The following is an 18,935-nucleotide window of genomic DNA, read 5'->3' on the forward strand; positions in this document are numbered from 1 at the left end:
GTGTCTATTTCCATTTTAAATTCCTTCTTCCATTCCTTCATTTTGTTGGTTCTGTTTTCCTCTAGTTCTTTGAGTTCTTTGAGTGTTTTTCTTGTTTCTTCTTTAAAAGCTTCTAATTCTTTATGCTTTTCCTCCCGTTCTCGTTTAAGGATCTCTATTATCATCTTGAGGTATGATTTTAGGTCTGAGTATTCTTTTTCTGGAATGTTTGGCATTCTACTGTTTGTTGTGATGGAAGAGCTGGGTTCTGGTGTTGGCAGGTTATCTTGGTTTTTCTGGGGCACGTTCTTTGCCTTTCCTCTTGCCATTTTGTGGTCTGTGATTATAAGTGGTCTTATTGTCAGTGATTAGTTCTTGTCTCTCCCTTGTACCTGGCCTTTGTCTCTGGATCTCAGCTGTTCCTGGTGACACACAGCCTGAGCGCCTGGTCTGTAATATAATTTTTTTATCTTCTCCCTTGTACTTTGTTTCTCTTCAGTAAGAAGTGTTTCTTATAAGGAGCATACAGTTAGATTCTTATCTTATTAATGTTAGTCAACCTGTTTTTCAACTGTATAGCAGGAACCATTTAACTCTGGGTCATAGCCAAAACCTATACACTAATTTCAAACATTTTATAGTCTTGCAATATTTTACTCTTTCCAAATTTTTACCTACTTTTTTAATGGATTTTTCTTTCTGGTGTTTTTAAGTTGTTTATATATTTCTTTCACTTTGTAGAATTCCTTCAATATATTCTTCAATGCTGAGTTTTTGGTCCTGAATTATTTCAATGTTTACTTTTTTGGGGAAGATTTTTATTTCTCTTTTAATTCTAAGAATAACACTGCTAGACTTCTTTAATCTTGAGTCAAACTTTTAAAATTGTCAGGGTTTGAAATACTCATTTTGATGGTCTCTTGGTCTTTGGTGTATGTGATAAGAAGCATGTTATTATTTTGACGGAATTATCTCTCCAATGATGTGTGATTATCATCAACAGTTGGTTATAGACTTTTCTGTGAAAATGTTAAATGTCATAGAAAGTTTGTTATGAAATTGAAGATTATTTTCTGCTCTCTCCTGCAGATTCTTGTTTCTCTCTGGTTCCTGTGTTTGGCTGTTTCAGTGATTCCCCACTCATCAACCTTGTTTTAAGTACTGAAAACTTCTCTTTTACATGAGAAAGTTGACTTATAATTATTTTCTGGGGTACTTTCTTTCCTTTCCATTCTACTTTATACTTACTGAAGTTTCTATGTCCCAGACTTAGGCTCAGTTATTTATTATTATTTTTTTTACCTTTTTAGTGACTCTCTCATCTTTATCTTCATTAATTCCCCGAGTGTTTTTCAGTTTCCTTGGAGTCCAGGGGTATTTGCAAAGGACATTCTCTTGGATTCTTTATCAGAAATTTCTAAAAAAGCCTTTGGACTATAACTGGATTAGTGAGATTTTCAAGAAGAAAACCTACCAAGAGGAATGACCAATGGGACAGATAACCTTTCGTGGTAACCACTTCTCAACCATACAGATTTGTTGCATTTGGTCTGTGGGAAGCCCACTGAACTTCCTGGTTAAATTCTCACCCATACAGTTCTCTTCTTGTGATAGCATTGCAGCTTATTTGTGTAAACATTCTCCACCATTTCTTGGTACCAGGAACTTAGACATCCCAGTGAGTATTATTTAACAACTTATATAGAAAAATGAGAAACATTTCACTCACAGCTAGGCGGAGTGGTGGCAATGGAACTTCTCCCAGAGTAGAATTTTGATTAACAGAGTCTGTGACATAAAGAATTTTGCAAGCATAGCAAGAAGGGTCAACAGTAGTTTCTATACAGGTCAGCAATTCAATGTATCTGCATAGACTACAGGTCTGTGTGGCTACAATCATGCAGAAATGCATACTCTACCATCATTATTCACTGGATAAGAATAAATTTTGTCAACTGTATTTGCTTCCATATTTTCTGAATATTAATATTTCTATGAGAATTTGAATAATTACAAAAGTAAGTCCCATTCAGAATACAAAATTGGGTTAGATAATATTACTCAGTCCAATTGTAGCAGCATATTGAAATCAAATTGGGAGAACATTTAAACAAAATTAACTTTCTACTTTGACAAGTAACCAAAATTTAACATGCTATCCTCTGCTACTTATGCAGCTGGAGCCATGGGTCCCTCCATGTGTGCTCTTTGGTTGGTGTTTTAGTCATGAGAGCTTTGGCAGGGTCTGGTTGGTTGATATTGTTGTTCAGTTTTGCAAGGCTGCTTCAAACCAAAGAGCATGACTTTAGATTACATTTTATTTATCTTAAAAAAAAAGAAAATTTCAGTGATGAACAAATAATGTTAAACATTGTGTTATATAATGAAGCTTTCTTTTCATTAGTAAATCAAATCAATGGTTCTTCATTTGAAGTATATTTATTGGGCTAGCAAGATGAATTATGGGTAAAAGCCACTTGCCACCAAGACCTGAGTTTTCTTCCTGGAACCCGTAAGTTGTAGGAAGAGAATTGTGTCTTTAAAGTTGTCTAACCACTACCTGCCTGCTGTAGCATTTGCATATGAGCATCCATGCATGTTGACACACACTAAATAAATAAATGCAATTACATTTTAGATGAAAACAAAACCAGAGTATATTTATTAAGCATTTATCATGGATCAGATACAATTTGGCATACAAAATGAACACTAGGGGTAAAAAATAGCCCCTTGCTTATTTTGAAGTTGTAATATGGCAGCGTAGTTAGAGAACAATGGGTATTATGACATAAGACAACGACAGTGAAAAGATACAAAATTACAGGGGCTGGCTTGTATAAGATCAATAAAAAATGTCTTCTAACACTATGACAGTATAAGATGTGGAGACAGTGACTCACAGCTGCCACTCATTCCTGATACTGATAACAGCACAGGTCCACTCATTCTTCCTTTCTTAAGTATCTAATACTTGTCTACATTAGATAGATTAAGGTCTCTGCATACAGGTCAGAAAGATGGATTTGGTGCTTTTCTGTCAGTAGAATGAAGGGAAGTAGAGGGATTGTGATTTTGAAATTATTACCAGCAATGGTATGTTGGCTCTGACTATTGATTAGTGATGATGCTTTGTCCAGCGCAACCGTCTCGCCTGCAAGAACGACGCGGCACATGAAATAGAATCCTTCTGCTGTAAACTTTATTATCCTCGAGAACCAGTACTTGCTCCACGTGACGAAAAAGACGGAGAAAACCAAGAAATCCAAGAAGACAAACAGGACGAACAAGACGAACAAGATCCACGAGACGGACGAAACCAAGGAGAGGGAGAGAGAGGCAGAACTAATTAGCCCGTCCCCTTATAAAGGGATCAGTCCTTGCCTTGGACGCGGAGCCCCCTGATTGGTTGAAACTCATCAGGCCCTATGACGCCACGGAAGAGGCAGAGCTCAAGAAGTGGAAAGTTACCCAGCACGTGCGCACATGGCTTGTTTACTGCTAACTCCAGCCGGATATCAGCGCCATCTTGTAATGGAGAATGTGTGGGCGGCGCCCCACAATGCTTGTTCAATACTGAGGAAGGCTGAGAGTCAGACAGTTGGAAACTTGAAAACAGCTATGGGAATTAATTTATGTCTGGGCAATCTGCAGGCATTCTGAATGAGTTTGAGACTGCTTCTTAACTTGAAGATCTCTATTCTATTATTTTTGGTTTAAATGGTTATAGTCTTAAATTGTGAAAAAAGAGTTACATTACAATACCATCTTTATATTGATAAAATGAAGTGACTTAAATAACATTATTTATCTTGAACCTGATGGAGGCAGCATGCTCTCTCCACCACTCCACTAACTTGTTCCCATGAGGGACATTAACTATCCAGGGTGGTTTTTAGACCTCACCTTCTTCGTTTTTGCTATATTTTTTAAAATTATGTACACTTTATGTAGCAAGTCCTCCTGTTTATGTGATAAGCTCATTACCCACTGAGCCATCTCCTCAGCTACTTAACTCTTACCTCCAAAAATATTTGTTTTAGATTTACATATTTTCTGTGTCTGTTTTGCCCACATGTATCTACTATGTGCCGGCTTAGTTGCATACAAAAGTTGAAAAGTGTGGATTCCTTGGAACTGGAGTTACAGATTTTTGTGAGCCATTTATCATATAGGCATTGGGAACTAGCCTGTGGTCCAATGCATAAGAAATAAGTGCTCTTAACCACTGAGTTATCTCTCTAGCCCTCTAACTATATCTTACTTAGCATTATGTTGAATGAATAACATGAATACAGCAAAAAGTATGTACATTTTGATGACATAATCTTAGTCAGTATGGCCCTTGTAACTTCTTCAGAAAATGTGGGCTTGAAATGACCTTCAACAAAAAGCATTAACATGTTTTATTACAAAATTTTTTATCTAGTTGTTACAATTTATGTTGCAATGTTAACAGTTCCAGTCACCAAGAATATTTAAAGCTATCATTTAGAATATAAGAATAAGTTCTCCTCTTCCCTTCCGGCTCTCCTTTTTCACTCAGGTCCCCCCTTCCTCCACTCTGGAACTTGTAGCGTCTACCTCCAGTAGAAAACAGGTGAAGGGATGAGGTTGACATCCCACCATCAAAATCTCTGAACCAGAATTGTTCTTGTCTGAAAAAAACTACTTGGACAAAAATAGAGAAAAGCCTGAGGAAAAGAAGGTCCAGTGACAGGCCCAAATTGGGATCCAGCTCAAGAGGAGGCCCCATGGCCTGACACTAATACTGATGCTATTGTGTGCTCATAAAAGGGGGTCTGACATGACTGTCCTCTGAAAGACCCAACAAGCAGTTGAAAGAGTCAGGTGCAGATACTTACACCCAACCAATGGACAGAAGCTGCTGACCTCTGTGGTTGAATTAGGAAAAAGCTGGAAGAAGCTGAGAAGGGTGACCCTATAGGCCGACTATCAGTTTCAATTAACCTGGACCCTGAGATCTCTAAGACACTGAACCACCAGCAAGGCAGCATACACCAGCTGATATGAGGCCCTCAACACATATAGCAGAGGACTGCTGGTTCTGGACTTTGTCAGAGAAGATGCACCTAACCCTTGAGAGACTTGAGGCCCCAGGGAATGGGAAAATCTGGTGGTGGTGGTGGTAGTGGTGGTGATGGTGTGTGATATCCTCTTGGAGACAGCAGGGGAGGGGGGATATGGAATGTGGATCAGTTAGAGGGTGTACCAGGGGCAGGATAAAGTCTGGTCTGTAAAAAATAATTAAAAATTAAAGACACCGAAAAAGACTATAAGAAAAAACTTTTAAAATATTTATAACAATGATTGACCTATTTATATCATATAGCAGGGACCCTTTGCTTTGTGAATTTTTTAAAGACTTACATTCTTTTATAAGGAATGTGAAACAATATGCAATTTAATTATTTCCTTAAATATTTCTCAAGCTATAAATTAGAAAGAGCCTTATGTGACAGTTTGTCCCTTTACAAACACACTGTGGTCTGGGTACAGTGAATACCCCTAAGCTCAAAAGGGAGGAAACCTATGGCGACTTCCAACATAGACTCTCTTTGCATAATGTCTGACTGTGGCCTCTGCATCCACTCCCATCTCTGATGCTGAGTGGACAAAGCACTGATCTATGAGTACAGCTTGATACTATTAAGAATGATGTCATTGATTTTACATACACATATCTCATTAAATGTAGAGAGGTTGTGCTGGTACCTGGTCTCTTGGTACATAAAAGAGTACTCTGTAGGCTATAGAAAGAGAAAAACTACACATCATCCCTGCCACAAAACTCTTGACCTACAGTCTGTCCTGCTGCAGGATATGCTAGGCAATGGTGGTTCAGAATTTGTGGGAGCAGCTAACTGATGTCTGGTTTAACCTGAGACCTATGATGTAAGTGTGAGCCTATGTTCTACATTGCTTGGTTGGATAGGAACTTGAAACTAGGTAACCCAGAAGCCTAGGGTAAAACCAAATATGACTGGCCAACAAACTAAACATTAAGAAAACAACCCAATTAAAATGGAACAAAAGAACTATACAAAGAGTTCTTGAAATATGAAGCACAAATGACTGTGAAACATTTCAATTTTCTTTAACTTCCTTAGTTATTTAGCAAATATAAATTAAAACTACCCTGAGATTTTATCTTACCTCAACTAGAATGGCTCACATTAAAACAATGATGATAAATGCTGTGGGAATGAAACCTGATACAGACACAGTAGAAATCAGTATGGAGATTCCCATAATGCTAGAAACTGAACTACTAGACAATCCAGCTTTAACATTCTTGGGCATATGGCCAAAGGCCTCTACATTGGTACAGAAGTACTTGTTCATCCATGTTCATTTATGGTCTATTCACAACATCTAGGAAAATAGCCTAGATGACTATCAGTTGATAAAGGGCTAATGCAAATGCATTAATATATAAATAAAAGTGGATATGATTCAGCTGTCAAGAAAAATGTAATTGATGGAGCTGAAAATAGTCATTCTGAGTGAGGTAAAGGAGTTCCAGAAAAATGCATCCCATTTTTTCTTTCATTTATAGATATTAGTGTTGACTCTTCATATATGAGTATTTCATTTGAAATATTCAGATATAAGGGAATTACTAAGCTTCCACTGGTGGGAAAGATAAACCATGGAGGTATAAAGGCCAGAGGGGAGTAGTGAAATAGGGAAGGTTAAATGGGGATAAAAAGTTACAGACCATATATATGTATATGTGTATAGTTATATCTATATATATAAGTATATGTATATGTGTATTATATATTATATATATATAATACACATATACATTTATATATATATATATATATATATATATATATATATATATATATATATAATGAATACACATTTTCAAACAATTTACCATTATGAGTAGAGGGGGCAAAGATGAAATCTAAGCCCTAACTAAGGCACTATTGCTAATTGGCATCTGCTTGTAGAGAGAAATTATTTTGCTTTAAGGGAAGGGCTCCTGGGGAGTTAATTATGCTCGAGTAAAAGACTACATATCCAAGAGTATATGCATAATACCAATTCTAGTGGTGGGCTTACAGAAATAGAGGACACAAAATTGGTTGAGTGGGGAAGAAGAAAATGAGTCTTAAAAGAAGTATGAGGAGAATATGATCAAAGTATATTGTATGAGATTCTCAAAGAACTACTAAAAATAAGAAAAAAATGAACACCAACGAAACATTTAAGATTATTTCTGTGAAACAAAAAACAATCAAAACAAAACAAAGCAAAAAAAGCAAAACTAACCAAACAAAAAACCCAACCCCCTCAACATTATAAAGTTTTGAAAAAAATAGATGAACCTATAAGAGACTATTATTGTAGTGTATTGATCTGAGAATAATCTCAAAAAACCTCATCAGTAAATTGCACTTTGGAGAAGAATAAAGTATCTCATGAAAATGATACTCAAGTTAGCAGTGTGATTCCTACCCCGACTTCATAAAGCTCTTACGTAGGTTATAATAAATATGAATGTTGTTCGGTTTTGTGTTTTCTTTCTGCATGTAGATGATGATGATGAAGATGTGTATGTGTGTGTATGCATGTGTGTGTTTGTGTGTACGTGTGTGTGTGTGTGTGTGTGTGTGTGTGTGTGTGTGTGTGTGCGCGCACATGAGAAAGAATGATGTGGAAATCTGTAAACTCAATGAGGGAATATCTTTCACTGAATCAGAGCTTGCAAGTTTTTGCTAGTCTTTCTGGCTAGGTTGTTCTAAGGATCCTCCATCTCTACTTCTTGTATGCTGCGATTACACATGGCTGACACACTAACTAGCATTTACATGGATCTAGGATTTCAAGTTCTTGTCCTTGTACTAGTGAGGCAAGCATTTTATCTACTCAGCCATTTCCCTGACATCTGGATTATACTTATTTTCCTTTTTAATATTTATCTAATTTTCTATATCCAAATGCATATATTGGTTTTAATTGAAGTTGAATTTATTTTATTTAACACAAAGAAAAAAATTACAATATAATGAAGTAACAAGATGGTCTAATACATGTTTAAATATATCCATGTCCTTACACATTTATAGTTTCATTATTTTGTTTATATATGCATATATGTTAGTTATATAAAATATGTACATGTATTTGTGTTAGGGCCTGTGGTCTGGGAGTACAGAAGTGATATCCTGGAGCTGAAGTTACAGGTAGTTTTTAACCCCCTAACCTAATGCTGGCAACTGAATTCTGACCCACTTCAAGATCAGTATGCAGTTTTTTTCTGCTTAGCTGCTTGTTCAGTGCCCATTTATTATTTTTGTATGTGGTGAAAAAAAGCCCATGTGCTAGCTAGTTTTATGCCAGATTGATACAAGTTAAAGCCATCTGAGATGAGGCAAACAGTAGTAGGCAATCCTGTAAGACATGTTCTTAGTGATTGATGGAAGAGAGCCCTGACCATTAAGGTGCCATCCCTAGGTAGGTATAAGAAAGCAGGTTGAGCAAGCCACACAGCCTCTGCATCAGCTCATACCTCCAGGTTTCTGTCCTCACTTCTATCAATGATGAACAATGTATGGAAATATAAGTCAAATAATTCCTTTCTTCTCCGAGTTGCTTTGGTCATAGTGTTCCATTACAGCTATATTGACCCTTAATTAAAATGCTCGCTAACCTTTCTTTTAATTTTTAATAACATACAGTTCATTGTTATTAACCACATTCACCTTTCTAGGCAATGGTGTGTTAGTAATTACCTTTTGCACTTTATTTACTGATGTTGAATCAGCTAGCTAGCAGTGATTTGTGTTTACAGTTAACTTTTTTGTGACAGAGCTTTGTTTTTCCATAATTTGAACATCATTGGTCTGATGATGTCAGCACTAGATGACATACAAAAGCTCCTCATAAAAGTGAGGATTAAATGAATCTTAAAGAAGTTAAATATTGCAAAAGACTACATCATTGTACTAAAACATGGTGTATCGTAAAATAGTCAATATGATCTTGTCAACCAATGATCCTGTCAACCAGACCCTGACAAATGATACACAGCCAACAAGGTTTTTTTCCTCAGAGTCATTGAACTGCAAAGTCTGTGTGACCTTTGCCACTGGGTTTTCAGCTTGTTGTGAAATTTGTGTAAACTGGTCTTCTGAACTCCAGATTTTCCTGATGTTTATCAAATGTGCTTTGAGCATTGGCTGATTCTTCTTCTCCTTAGTCATCCACTGTGATCAACAGACTACACAGCAGAGTGGTGAATTCTTCATTAATGTGAAGAATAACTTCTCAGTAAAAGCAGTTTTGAAGTTCGTTTACTAACTAGACTAAACATTTCTCAGATTACTCCTGGAATCCAACTTAATATCAATTTTGCACTCTGAATATAATTAACTAATGTACTTTAAAATATGTAACTTTCTATGACATTTATTTTTTACAAAATGACATGATGCTTTACACATTTGGACAGACTTGTGCATTTGTACTTCCTATTTTTCCTCTGTAAATAAGATTTATTGGAATATAGGTGCTTCCATTTATTCACTTATTATTTATGGTTACATCCTTCCTACAAAAGTGAAGCTGTGTAGTTACCACGGAGATAAAGTAATCTGATCAACTTAAACTATTTATAGTCCTGTACATTTTGGGAAAGGTAGTGAGCCCTCCTTTGGTCTCTTTGATTCATCAGACAGCCGGGTTTCAGAGTTACAGATCATTCATTATCTGTCAAGGTCCACCGTAGACAATATCTATGCTGCTTCAATCTCAGGCCTAGGAAAACTCCTTATTCTCATTAATTATATGAATGGCAAGAGGGGTGGAAATTTAAAAGTTACTCATAAATTCAGTGAGCCACAATTTCTCCTCAAGTCTAGCCCACGAGATTCCCGTGCAATTCACATATTTCTCAATAAGACCACTGTTCTCCTCTTCCAGGAAACTCGTCTGATCTGAAACTATTGGAAAGGGAAACAAGTTGAGGGCTATATCTGCCTAGATGTACAGTTAAGTTTAATATATAGCTTTATGCATTGTATTTCTGCTGAAGTCTAGATTTTATCCAACTAGATTTTAACAGAACTGCCTGGCATAGTTTTCACTTAAATTTTGCAAAAGCCTAAGTTTGTGGGTACATTAGTTTCTCATTAATTATTGAGAGGGGTTTGTCAAACTACTGGTCACTGTAGTGACACAGTCAAACTACTTTAGCCAGGATATTGTTTCTCTCTTCAAACAGGGATTCCATGGCCATCCTTCAACTAATTTCCTAATTTTGCTAGGACTCATTAAGCAAACACCTAGATACCATCTCTCATTTCCAGTCAAGAAAAAGGCTTCTGAAAACATAGGCGGGTGTTTGTTTGTTTGTTAGTTTGTTGGTGGTTCTATCTGCCAAGTCTCACAATGAAGGATTTGATAGAACTCCACAAATACACATCCAATTAACTAAAAGGCCATTCCACCCAAGAAAGTAAGATTCAAATATCAGTGTAGAAGAGCAGAGAAAGCAGCAGCATGGTACAACACTGTCTCTAAAGAGTGGGATTTCAAAGGAAAAAGATCATCTAAAAGACAAATACTGCAAATCTCTAATTTTGTTGACTATTAAACCAAAGGTTCTATCCTAACGTAGGATATAATCGAGTTGTTAACTTGTCCTTCTATCTGACATTCCAGAGACTGTCATTCCTCTGACCATGATGAAAAGTTCCCTAGACATCCCTGAACAGACACCAGGATATCTTGTAGACATACTGCTCCTTAAAGGACTTAACTTTAAAGTCTTCCCATCCTATGTGGTAAGTGTTTATTTCAGTTTACACAGAATGCTTAAGTTTCTCAATAAGAAAATGACACTGAAAAGGTTTCTATCATCCTGGCAGTTGAGGTATATGATTCATAATACTAAAACACACTGTTCTTACCCATCCCCCAAATAACCTTAGTAGTTATTAGAAAAAGAAATTAAATTGTGGAATTTTGACATTAAAATATCTTAATAAAATATTAAAATATAAACATAGATTAATATCACATAAATCAGTTGTTAAATAAAATTTTCCTTCACGTAGTTGTAAAGTCAATCCCAGGGAGTAATTTTTTTTTTCTGACCATTGAAAAGAATTGAATGAACAAGGTTGTGTATAAAAACTCTGGTTCTTCATCTTTTCATCTGTCTTCACTCATCCCTCTCCCCAAGCCCTTTTGCCTCCCCCTGCCCCTGCTCCTTTTTGCATCTCCACCCGGACTGGAACTGTTGCTCTTGAAGCACAAAAAGAAGAGTCTGAGATCAAGGGGTGTCTGAAACTACTGAATTTCTATGCTGGAGTGGAAAGAAGGGCATGAGCTCAAATATTCAATAGTACGCTCAGAATTATATCGACAGAACACAAGAGCCTGTTTTTACTAAAGAAAAGCACAGGCCTCTTAAGTACATCTTTCCTCATTTTGTTTCAATCCTGATAGCAAGTTCACTTCTCTCCCCCACCCAGTGTATAAATATGCAGAACTTCTAGCCAAACTTTGACACCCCACATCCTTATTCTTTTAACCAGTGAAGCCATTGTGGGTACTTTTGTACCCTTCTTCATCATTTTTATGTCCTTATGGTATTTTGTTTGAACGTGGAAAATATTATGTGCACATTATTCTGGTTACTTTGGCAAAATGAGCTCTTCATAGTATTCTATTTCACACACTGTGAGAGCAAGAGTCTTGCAGACTTTTCCCTCCAGTCCTCTCTGAGTCATCCTGTCTGGCATTTCAAAATACATTCTGAGGCAAGACGGGAGACTAACCACAACAGTAGCAGAGACACTGTTTGAGAGGAAATGCTTTTATTTGAGCGAAGGGGAAGAAAAAGAGAAAAAGAAAAGAAAAGGAGATAGAGAAGGGCAGATTATCTGTGTCAGGGTCAAAGGAAATATAGAACACTGGCTGCTCTTTGTCATATTCTCGTGAGACTCTTCTGGCAACACAGTGTGTGGAACAGAAGAAGGGGGTGACATAGAGACTTGAAGAAAATGAATTACAAGTAGAAACTTAGGTCCTGACCTTAATTTGGATCTGTCTTGTTATAATGGGTCCTCTGTTTTAGAGCAGGCCAAGAAGACCTGAATTTGACTGTTTGATCCACTGAAAGGCAGCATGTGAATTTCTACTTGTAAGCTTCAGTCTTTGATAGGAAAAAAATATTCTACGTAAGGTTATTCCACTGTGTTGGAACGGTTTTCTCTCTAAGTTCATCTGGATATGTGGCTGGTAGCTTTAGGTCTTCTGCTGGAAAGGAAGCACAGAAAACCCCATAATGAGTCACGAATCAGCAGCCTTGATGGTCACATTGCCTTGAACTCTCAAGAGTGGAACTGGGAAGAAGGGGTGTCATCATACATTGACTTTATTGCCTTACATGGACCGGTCAGCGCTTGCAGGGCACTCAGTTATATTAATAGAATGTAGTTGCTTTGGAATAGTGTCCTGAACTAATATCTAGGATCTGAAGCACCCAGTATCAATCTAGTATACTCACACGGATACATGGAACAGAAGTGAAGGTATTACATCACATTGTGTCCATCAATGATAGATGGCATATAGGGTTATAGCCTCATAGCATGATAAAGAAACCAAAAAACCCCATTGCTGAGAGCCATCATAGCCACTCATTACCTTTGTAACTCTCATATATATGAATATATATATATATATATATACACATCACAGAAAAGTGGAGCAGTACAATTTTACACAGTACACAGTGCTTGCTTGGTAATCATTGATTTTTACAAGTTTATATGTTTTTTATTGTAAAATCTTCTCCTTGTTTTAAAAGAGATTCCTAGCATGTTTACTATGTATGGTATTACACTGGCAGCATTCTGAGACTCCTGCAGTTTACCGTGCCTTTAGACATTTTCCGCCACAAGAACTAATAAAAGAAGTGAGGGAGCGTAAGGATTAATTTTGGAACATACATATCCACTGCAGTGCAATACACTGTGGATTGAAAGCTAGATTTAAAATCTCAAGTGCCTTGACAGGTATCTTAATGCCAAATGTGGGAACAACAGTGTGTCTTGCTCAGGGTTATTATTTGTTTGGTAAAACACTATGAACAGGAGAGTGTTTGGGAGGAAAGGGTTTATTTGGCTTTAATAATCCTAACTCACAAGTGTGTTATGTGGTTTTAGGTCAACTTGTCACAAGCCAAAGTCTTCTGGGAAGAGAAAGACTCAGTTGAGAAAATTCCTCCATAAAAGCTATTCTTAAGATCTTCCTGACCTGACTTCCTGGCTGATGAACACTACCGTAGCAGTGTAAGGCAAATGAATCCTCCCCCACCCCCAGGTTGCTTTGGTCACAGGTGGTTCATCACAGTAAGAGAAACCCTAAAACAAGAGTAGATTGAGAAACACCAAGGCAGAAATTCAAACTTGGCAGGAACCTGGAAGCAGGGACTGATACAGAGGTCATAGAGGATTGCTGATTGTTGGTTTGTTACTAATAGCTTACTAAGTTGGCTTGCTCATAAAACCTAGGACATACAATTCATGGCACCACAAGAAATCACTAATTAAGAACATGCCCTATAGGCCTGCCTACCAGATATTATGAAAGCATTCTCTCCAGTACGGTTCTCTCCTCCCCTATGACTTCAACTTGCTTCAACCTGACATAAAACAAGCCAATACACAGATTGTGGAAGAAATCCTGCTCTTGAAACTGCATTGATTAACCTCTCTATAATCCTAGCACCTGGAATACATGTATTGCATTTATTATCATGGAGCATTTAGTGAAACATTATGTATCATTTAGTGGTGCATCTTCTGATAAATGCATCAATAGGTGATTTTGAGTGTGAAGTGCAGTCATCATAGAATACATTCACATGAAGCTCGATGGTATGATGTACTTAGGCCATATTGAATACACTTAGACACAGACCACACAGACACACAGACAGACACACACACACACACACACACACACACACACATGTTAGTTGCTTTTAGGTCATGATAAACAAATAAACACAGAATAAATTAAACACTAGAGAAAAGGATTGAAAAAAACTAGGTAAACACAAGCTGTACATATCTGTTGTTAATCTTGTTTAATTCCCAACAAAACACTCTGGCCTTCTCCTCAGCTGTAATCAATCACTCTGCACAGAAATCAACATTACCACTGACTGTTCTGATTCCTGTGTAGAGTTAAAAGAATGATTGGCAGAAATGATAAGTCAGAAATATCAGTGTGAAATCATTTGATAGAGTGATTGGTAAGTTACCAGTACTTTGGCAGTAGATTATGGGATGAAGGAGACCCATGTTTGTTTGTGAGTGTGTACTATAAACCTATAGCATTAGTTTTGTTATTTCAGTTAATCCTCATAACATTTATGATGCTTAGGTACAATTATCTACACTTTATAAATAAAAAAGCAAATACTGTTAATTTGTTAAAATCACAGTGCTAACAACTATTAAACTTCCCTATTCCAGTTCCCAAACTCACACTCTAAAACACTACAGTTCCTACCCACATTTGCCTCTTCACATATGAGTCAGCTCCTGTCAGTTTTTTCCCCCTAAGGAATTCCCTGGGGAGCAATGAGTTGTGAAAATAAGTATCTGTTAGAAAAAAGAGGCCAAATGTTTTAAGACCATGAATAATTCATTTTCCTGACCTACCCTGGATCCCCAGTTACTTGTGAATGTTTTTTGTCTGTGGGAGATAAAGAACATATGCATGGCCCAACCAAAAGCAAAAAAGGAACAATTTTTAGACAAAGCAGAGTAGATGGACTCATGTTGGCTATAGAGCCTAAGTGGGGTACGTGTAGCCTTCACATAAGACAAAGTTCTCAGTGACATATACAAGAGAAAAGGAAAATGAACAGACTGAAATGTCTATGAATCATAAAAGGAGGTAGTTTGAGTTTGCTACCTTACATGTTAAGATCACTGAGAAGGTGTTGTGTCATCAGAAACTTAAAGAGAGAGAGAGAGAGAGAGAGAGAGAGAGAGAGAGAGAGAGAGAGAGAGAGAGAGAGAGAGAGAGAGACAGACACAGACACAGAGAGAGACAGAGAGAAAGAGATAAATCCATGTTATTTGAGAAAGACTGGAACTGTTCTGCGGTACATGAAAAGTGATATCACACTAAGGATTCATGAAGAAAAGCAATGAAGTCCATGTTTCTGTAGTAGAAACATGAAGGAAAAACTACCAGGAGGTAACACTAGAACAGCTATGTGGTACAGACCATAATGTCTTAGAGTCACATTAAGGATTTTGGCTTGTACTGCGAAAGGAGAAAATGTTGGAGCAATTTGAACGTATAGGTAATATAGGATCTTTAGACTTCTTCCTTCATATTACCTCTTTCCTAAAATGCCAGTTACCTGGAGTTTCTCATCTTTCCCTTCCATATGAATGGCTCTGAGTTCTAGTCCTTGTTTCTTGAACAACCCCCCTCCCCTTTACTTGGCCTGTTTTTAACTCCCAGTTACTCTGCTAGAAGCTCTTTGGTCATAGATCCAGTGGAAGCATCTATTCTATTCTAAGAAGGCATGAAAGATGCCCTTACCTAAATCATTCTTGGCATACATCTTCCAGACAAGATTTATTAGAAAAATAAATAATAGAAAACCCCATTAACAGTTCTTTAAAATGAAAGTACTTGAAATGCTTGCCCATGAGATTCTAGAGTTTTCCAGAATTGTCAACATGTGAGCATCTCCGGGATGTTCACAAAAGCTCAAGTCAAACTTGTTGCAGTAAATATTCATCCATTTAATAGAAACTACCTTCTTCTCTCTGTACCTTTAGCTGCTCCATAGTCCCTTCAGCTTGTGAAGTTTTCTTTTTATTGTACATGTCATTATCATGTCTGTCTGTTAATGAGACATGTGTTTATTTATTGACATTCCTCCTTTAGAGAAATAACTTGTCTATTTAGGAATACTTTGTTTTTCTTTTCATTCTTTTGATTCATTATTATCAGCACACTGAACTTCATCCTCCAGCTTCCTCTTATTGCTGAGAATGATTATTATCAAATAAAACTAAAGTAGAATTTAAAGTGGTATCATGAAGGGGTTCTAGGACTTTTTCCTTTGGAGGGTCCTTCCTATTGCCAAGGGAGAAATTTTTTGCCATGTCCCCACTAAAAATCCCTTCATGTATAGTGAGCAGATTAGTTCACATTTATTATAAATACCTGTTTATTTACAGATCCCAAACATGTATCTCAGTACCTAATATGAACTATGAAAAATAGTACTTGCTGCCAAAAATGAAATCTTATTAGATTTTATTCTATTTTGAAATAGATATTGAAAAATGGGAGTTACATGGAAATGCCATACTTTTAAGAAAGAAAAGAATTTCTGATTTGAAAAAAGCAAAAAAATTTCTAATAATATGGTGATCCAGCCTTTGTTGGAGATTACAAAGATAATACTCCAGATTTCTACTTTAAGTTTCCAAATTAAAAAAGAAATCACTAATCCCAGAAAAGGTTCACATTATCTAAAACCATGGAATTTGAACATGCTTTGAATATTTCTTACACCCTGGTTTTGGTTCATTAATAATGATCTTTTCTAAAAATAAATCTTTCTGGACTCTTATTGGTAAGGAGAGGGAAAATCCAGTATTTTCCATGGATATGGTCCCTGATAGATTATGCAATCTCAAGCAGACATGTGTGTGTGTGTGTGTGTGTGTGTGTGTGTGTGTATGTGTGTGTTGTCTCTCTGTGTATGTGTATGAGTGTAAGACAATAATTAAAGTGGTTGTGTATTTAGAGAAATTAACTATAGTCATGTGAGAACATAGATGGTAGAGAAATGGATGTAAGTACAGTACCTATTCGGGAAGTTCTAAGGAACTCAAAGAAGCATAGCAATTTAAAGACATAAAACTCAGGAGCTGGATTGGTGGCTTAGCATTTATAAATGCTTGTTGCCTAATTGTGAGGACAAGAGTTTAGATTTCAGCACTCACATGAAAAAGCTTATAAGTACAATTAATTCTTGTTCCAAAAGACCCCAGCTCTCTTCTAGATTTTCTGGACACCTGAAAATGCATAAGGACATACTCACACAAAGACACAACAAGTTAAATTTGTCCATTATGACTGGGGTCAAGTAAACTCAAAGTACTTTTACTTTGAATTTCCCTGATAACTAACATTTTTAGTTTTTTTATTTAAAATCTTATTCATATAATATGCTCTATTTTTTTCCTCAACACCTCTCATTCATGTCTCCCCCACTATCTCTCCCATTCAAATGTTTACATTTTCTCTGTTTTCAGTTTTTTATTGGTTATTTTATTTATTTTCTTTTAAAGTATTGACCCTGGCTTAGTTTAGATTTTATTTCTGTAAAGAGACACCATGACCCAGGCAACTCTTATAAGGACAACATTTAATTAGTGCTGAGTTACAGGTTTAAAGGTTTAGTCCATTATCATCAAAGCAAGAACATGGCAGCATTCAGGCAGATATGGTACAGGCAGAACTGAGAGTTCTATATCTTCATCTGAAGGTGGCTAGTAGAAGACTGACTTCCAGGAAGCTAGCGTCTGAAGCAAGCACCCACAGTCACAAACCTACTCCAACAAGATTACACCTCCTAATAGTATCCCTTTCTGGGACAAGCATATACAAACCATCACATTCCACTCCCTGGATCCCATAGGCTTGTTCAAACACATGAGTCTATGGGAGCCATACCTAGCCATAGCATAATGGAAAGTACATTTTGTCCAGCTTCCAAACTCCCCATAATCTATAGCAGTCTCAAAAATGTTGAAAGTTAAAAGTTCAAAGTCTCTTCTGAGATCCATCCAATCACTTAATTGTAATCCCCAAATCAAGAAAAACAACCAACTGGGCAAACTCCAAACTCTGCATTTCCATGTCTGATGTCAAAACAGTTTTTAGAACTCCAACTACTTTTTCATCCTTGTTGACAGCAGTAAACTTCTTTTTCTGAGCTGGTTTCACTCCCTGTAGCAGCTTTCCTCAGGAGATATCCTCTGGCTCCTCCTCCTCTCTTCCTCCCAGATCCCTTCCTTTCTCTATCTCCTATGATTATTTTGTAATTCTACCTCATACCAGTCAGAATGGCTAGGATAAAAAAACTCAGGTGATAGCAGAGACTGGAGAAGATGTGGATAAAGCTGGTACAACCACTCTGGAAATCGAATTACAGGTGGAAAACCCAATACAAGGAGGGAAAATACAGCCTAGTAAAAACAAGAAAACTCCTAAACAAGAAAACTAAAAAAAGAAAAAAAACACGGACACAACTCAACCCAAAAAAGCAAAAATGGCAGGATACAGAAACAATTATTCCTTGATATCTATTAACATAAATGGGCTCAACTCCCCAATAAAGAGACACAGACTATCAGACTGGATACATAAACAAAATCCAGCCTTTTGCTGCATACAGGAAACTCATCTCAGAGACAGAGACAGACACTATCTCACACTAAAAGGGTGGAAAAAAAACTTCCAAGCAAACAGCTCCAAGAAGAAAGCTGGAGTGGCTATTCTAATATCGAATAAAGTAAATTTCCAACCAAAAGTTATCAAAAAAGATAAAGAAGGACACTTTTTACTCATTACCGGGGAAATCTGTCAGGAGGAACTCTCAATCCTTAACATATATGCTCCAAATAAAAAATCACCCACATTCATAAAAGAAACTCTACTAAAGCTCAAAAAATACATTTCACCCCACACAATAATAGTGGGAGACTTTAACACCCCACTCTCACCAATGGACAGATCAGGGAAACAAAAACTGAACAAGGACACTGCAAAACTAGCAGAGACTTTGAACCAACTAGAATTAATAGATATATACAGAACATACTATCCTAAAGTAAAAGAATACACCTTCTTCTCAC

Source organism: Micromys minutus (assembly GCF_963924665.1).
Source record: "Micromys minutus genome assembly, chromosome: 21".
Taxonomy (NCBI): Eukaryota; Metazoa; Chordata; class Mammalia; order Rodentia; family Muridae; genus Micromys; species Micromys minutus.